General features: G+C 62.3%; 1 long non-coding RNA gene across 1 annotated transcript; it reads right to left on the bottom strand.

The window, feature by feature from the left end:
• Positions 1-1620: 1620 nt before the first annotated feature.
• Positions 1621-3873, bottom strand: LOC137461587 (uncharacterized). Its single transcript, XR_010993430.1, has 3 exons — positions 3773-3873; positions 2647-2755; positions 1621-2017 (listed from the first exon to the last, which is right to left on the bottom strand). It is a non-coding gene; the product is annotated as an uncharacterized lncRNA (long non-coding RNA).
• Between the last annotated feature and the right edge of the window lie 1898 nt (positions 3874-5771).

Below are 5771 nucleotides of genomic sequence, written 5' to 3'. Positions count from 1 at the left end.
CCGCCGTGTGTCGCCTCGCCGCTCCGCAGCGGGCCTCTTCTTCCTTCTGTGCCAGCCACTGCCAAGGAAGGAGGACAGAGTTAGGCCTCAGTAGTGCCAGTTGCTCCCCGCCCGAGGGAAAGAGGGAAGCCTCCAGCCCCGCAGGCAGCTCCCCATGGGCACCCCCCGGCCAGCTACCCGCCCGCAGACACCCCCAGCTCTGCAAAGTCTTCCCGCTTTTGCTCGACTCACCCAAGCGGCGCACGGCACACTTCCGGTCGGGACCGCAGACGGGCGCCGCAGCAGACGCCCTGGGCAATGGAGCTGGGCATGCAACGCAGCGGCCAGAGCGGCTGCATGACCCTGCTTACAGGGGGCTGGAGCCGCCGCTGGCATTTCAAAGCGCCCGGGATGCCAGGGCACTGACCGGGCCCTGACTTACAGGGCGGCCCTGGTCCCAAAAGGCCCACGGAGGCTCCTTCTCTCCGCTTCAGGGGCATCTTGACCCACACCCCGCTAGCCGGGGGGGGTGCCCCACACAGGCTGCCAGCTGAGCGCAAAGGCACTCGGACCCCGACCCCTCTTACGGGCGGGTCGAAACCCAGGGAGCTGAGAGCTTGGCCTGGCCCCGCAGCTACAGGAAGACAGCAGCCAGGCAGTGGGGCATCACGGCCAAAGGCCGGGGGGCTGTGGCCCCAGCCCCGAAGACGGGGTGGGGCGGGGGGGAACAACACGCTAAGATAAGCCCCACACACTCCCTGGCCCCATGCCTCTGAAAGGCCGGGACCAGATCTACCCGCCCTGATTACAGGGGGGGTCCCTCCTTGAACCTCCCGCCGGACACCGGCAACGCACTTCCCTGCCTACAGGGCGGTCGCTCTCGGCCCGGCACTCCCAAAAAGCCCCACGGAGAGCCACGGGCTCTGGCCTGCGCCCACTTACGGGCCGGCCCTCCTGGCTGCAGCACAACACCACCTCTTCAGGAGCCCAGGGACTGACCTCAACCCTCTAAGGGTTTGTTCCTGTTAGCTGCCAAAAGCAGCCTCCCCAGCCCTGCTTACAGGGACCTTGGGTGGCTGCTGGGGACAGAAGGGGACAGAACGGCACAGAAGGCTCCATAACTCGTCACACAGGCCCTGAGTGCGGGGCTGTTAATCTGACAGGGTGCCAAGGGAACAGGCTGCCATGAAGGCAGAGACCCAGGCCCTGAACTACAGGGGGGTCACCTTGCCGCAAGACGACTTAAGCGGCTTCGCTGTGTCCATCCAATCAAAGGAGGGGCAAGCCGAGCTCCCACCCCACTCGAGGCCTCCAAGGAGACTGCCGTGGAACCGCCCAGAGCCCCTCTTTCCCTCCTGGGAAGCCTAAGCTAAGCTACAGCCTTTTCTAAGGGACCTAAAGGACAAGCAGACTCAGGCACACAGAGGCAAGAGGGGCCACACACACAGCCCTTCCCAAGAGAGGGAGCAAGCTCTGGGCAGCCACTGGTGGGGCAGGCATCCTTAACCCCGAGCAGGAGAGCAGAGGGTCAGACCTGGCCCCCCCGGGGATGCATGCAGGTAGAGGGGCCTCAGGATGCCAATCGTTGTGACATGCCCCAAGTACAGGGCGTCACGCTGGCCAGGCCGCCAGCAGCCGAGAAACTGTTTAAAGGGCCCTCCCCTGCTTACAGGGGGGGCTGGGGTCCAGGCAGCTACACTTCCCCCCATACGGGCCGAGACGCCGGCTCGGACCCTCCTTACAGGGTGGCCAGTCTCCGTGCAGCCAAGGAGCTAGGTGGCAAAAGGCCTACAACAGCAAAAGCAAAGACCGAGCCCTGCTTACAGGGAGGTCGCCCAGCACAAAGTCAACCAGGGCACCCTAACGGTGCTGGCAAAGATCTTGTGTTACCACAGCCAAATTGAGAGGGAGGTCTCATTGCCCAGGGCGCCTTGCCCATGTCCAGCTGTTCAGCCCGGTGCTCCTCCGCTTCTCAGCTCCTCTCGCCCCCCCACACCTTGCCTCGCCGCTCCATAGTGGGGCTCTGTGCCAGCTGCCTCTGAGGAAGGAGAACAGAGTTAGGCCTCAGCAGTGCCAATTCCTCCCTGCCCAAGGGGAAAAGGTATCACTGCTCCTCCATCACTACAGGCTTTTTCTGTTCAAAATGTCCTTTCTCTCCTTGCATTATCATAGCTTCTATTTTCAACATTTTCATCCTCTGCCCTACAGATTTCCTTCTCAATTCCAGGCATAATTTCCCTTCCTCCCGTCCAAAATGGCCTCTGTTTCCCTCCCAAACATCCCCTTTCCTCCCTCCATCTTTCCTCAGCTCTTCCCTCCCATGCCTTTCCTCCCCCTCACTCTCCCTCCTAAATAAGCTGTGATTTTCCCTCTCAAATCCTCATTCTTGTCTCCCATAGGTTAACTTTCCTGTTCATTTCTGTATCTTGTCTCACAGATATTTGCCTTAAGTCTTCCCTCCAAGCTGCTTCCTGTGTCCCCTCTTCTTTGCTCAGGTTTTCTCAGGACAATTTTCACCTTCTCCCTGTGGATTGCCTCAGGTTCCCTCCATGCCCGCTCTGCCCCCAGCACATTGCCTCAGCTTTTCCCTCCGAAAGCTTTGGCTTTTATCCTGTATAAACTGCCTCCATGTTTTCCCTCCAGGATGTCACCTCTGCTCTTGCTTACCTCAGGGTTTTCTCTGTTTGCATTTTCTGCCCCACAGATCCTCTCAGTCTCTGTGCCCAAATGTCACTGCTCTGTCCCTGAGTCTGCTCCCTGCAGAGCTTCGTTCTGCCTGAAGGAGCAAACAGCAGAGGCACACTCAGGAGGTGCTGAGCTACAGAGGGAAGTGCCTCAGGTTTTAACGAAACAGAAATTGTCCCCGAGCTGATTCCCCTGCCCCCGGCCGGTCTCACCCTGCGCCCTCACGAACCTGCCCAAGCCCCTGCGCTGCCTGCCCTGCCCTCCGGCATCCGCAGCTCTGCCCCAGGAGCGGATCCTCCCAGACCCCAAGCCCAGCGCAGCTGCGGGCTGCGGCCCGGCCCGGCCCTGCCCCGGGCCGCGCCGGCCGCTTCCCGTTCCCGCCCCGGCAGCTCCTGAGGCGCGCGGCGCGCGCCAGCCCCTCTGGCGGGAAGGGCGCACAGGTGAGGCCGGGACCCTCCGGGCGCTCACAGTCCCCACAGCCAGGCGCCTCCCCTTGCCTCAGGCGGCGGCCGCGCGGGAACAGCGCGCGCTGGTGCCTGTGGCGCGGGCAGGGCGGGAAAGCCGCCGCGCGGGAACCCTCAGGGCGCTCACAGCCCCCAACACCCCACAGCCCCCCCCCGCGCGCCTTCTGTGGCGCTCACAGACACAGCCCCCCCCAGCCCGGCCACCCTTAATGTCCTTTTATTAAAACCAATACAAACACGTGTATGTTCCGGGCTGGAGATGACAGCACCTCAGACACTGCCTACACAAACTCCTCCCTTCAGCTGCTGCAGCTCTGCCCCAGCCCAGCCCCGTTCCCTCTCACGCACCTCAGCGCTGCCTTCAGGGCTCCGCCACCCCCCGCGCTGCCCCAGCGCTGCCCCTGCGCTTCGGGAGCCGTCCTCGCACCCAGCCCGTCTAGCGGCGCCTCGGCTGAGCCTTCCCCGCAGAGCCGGAACTCCCCCAGCCGCTGGAATGCCCTCCGGGCCGCCCTGGCAGCCCCCCCTCGTGTTCATTGCACTGAGGACATCTGCACCGACGGGTGGTTGAAGCTGCACGGAGAGCGCCTCAGGCTCTAAGCTCCCGCAGGTCTCCCCGGGCCAGCCCTCCCTGTCCCCGCTCGCACCTGGGCTCCTGTCCCTCGCGGATCCGCCAAAGCCCCCCTGAGGCGCCTGCCAGGTCTCCATCCGCCGGAGCGCTGCCACAGCTGCCCTCTGAGCGCAACTCCCAAGTTCAGCGGCGCCTCTGGCCGGGGCCGGTCCCGCGCGGGCCGGGCGCCTCTGGCCGCTCGAATTCTCGCGCTGAAGCCCTGGGAGGAGCCCAGGCCCCGCCCCCGGCCCCGCCCCGCGCCCCAGGACGCTCAGTCTCCTCCGCCGGCGCTGGCGCGCACCCCAGAGAGCCTTCGGGCACCCCTGCTGCTCCCTCTATGAACTGTATCTCCATCTGTAGTGTTCTGAGCGGCCCAGGAGAGACCTCACAGTTACAGAAGGGAATTTAAAACGTCCCTCTCGGCCGCCCCAGGCCCCCCCTGCTCGAGCCCCCCCCGCTCCCTCTCCCGCACCTGCCCGGGCCCTGCCTCAGGGCGCTCCGCGGTGCTTGCCAGAGCTCAGCGCCGGAGCTCTGCCCCAGCGCCGCCTCCGCACTCCGCGGCCGCAGGCTGGGGTTGAGCTCTGGCGGCAGAGCCGAGCGCCTCTGCCCCTTGCAGGTCTCGCACCGAGCCCGGGCCGGAGGGGCAGCGGCCGGCGCCGAGCGCTGCGGTGCGGCAGAGCGCTGGGGCGGGGAGCCCCGGGGCGCACAGACCCCGGCCCCGGCCCCGCCGCGGTGCTCACAGCGGCCCCGGCTCCGAGCTGCCCCCCCCCCAGCGCTCTTCCCCGTCCCTCAGAGCTCTCGCAGCCGCTCGGCACACCGCAGGGCCGCCCCTGCCTCCCCCGCCCGGCTGTGCCCCCGGCCCCCTGCCGCGCCTGGGGCTGTCCTGCCTTGGAGCTGTCCTGTCCCAGCAGCACCCTGGCCCCCTGCGGCCAAAGGAGGAGGCGGGGAGGCAATAACAATATTAATGATTTATTGATCCAAACGCCGCCGCGCAGGAGACACAGAGCTCTGCATCTCCGAGCAGGGCTCCCAGGGCTGACAGCCCCGAGACCACTTTGCAGTCAGCGCATTTAGCACTGGCAATCACCCATCTCTTCTGTCTGTTGCTCTCCTCACTTAAACCCTTTGATGGTCCCCCCTTCATCTGGTGTCTTCAGTGGAATTGCAGGATCTTAGATTTTGGGGTCTCCCAGCATCGGGGGGGCTCACTCTGGTGTTCATTGTCCCCCCCCCCATGTGAGGAAATGGCCTCAAGTTGTATCAGAGGATGTTTAGGTTGCCTGTTAAAGAAGCTTCTTCACTGAAAGCTTCTCAAAAGACTGGAATAGTTTCCCCAGGGAAGTGGTTGAATCCCCATCCCTGCAGATGCTTAAGAGACAAAGAGATTGGGATGAGACTTGGCAGTTTGTGAGCTGTTGGGACTGCGGAATCTGAAAGGCCTTTTCCAACCCAAACGATTCTATTATTCTATAAAACACTCACCTGCAGACAAGCTGATGAGCAACTTCCCTCTGATGAAAAGCTTCTGGAGACTGTGAGAAACTCACTGCTGAAAACTTATAACCAGTTTATTATAAAATAAAGGCAACACAGCACTGGGCGCAGAGCGAGCTTGCTAGAGCCGCACCCCCACAACACGAGGTGAGCTGATAGAGACGGCAAACAGACATATTCATATATTAAAGCGTACATATTCTTGTATTCCCCAGCACGCTCCCACCCCTCTCCATCAGGACAGACCAAACCTGCACTTTTGACCTGGCCAGTCTTTAGACCTGTTGGCACCTCCCCTTTCCCTCCCAATACCCCACACAATACAGACCATCAGCCCAATGATCCAGCCCCACGCTCCCCAGTAATCCCCCTTGCGAAAGCCAAATATTATAACCAGTTTCTCACAATCCCTCCCCTTCTTTCTACTACATTTGGCTTGAGCCATAATAACCTAACTTGGCAACAATTCTACAACAAGCAAAAGGATTCCCAATTTCAACTTCCTGGTAAAGGGAATGAGATAACAACTGATGTTCCTTGCC

This window comes from Melanerpes formicivorus, unplaced genomic scaffold (assembly GCF_026170545.1).
Source record: "Melanerpes formicivorus ecotype bairdi unplaced genomic scaffold, bMelFor1.0.p_v2 SCAF_2606, whole genome shotgun sequence".
NCBI classification, from domain to species: Eukaryota; Metazoa; Chordata; class Aves; order Piciformes; family Picidae; genus Melanerpes; species Melanerpes formicivorus.
The sequence above is the reverse complement of the archived record's forward strand: the minus strand, read 5'-3'. Positions and strand labels throughout refer to the sequence as shown.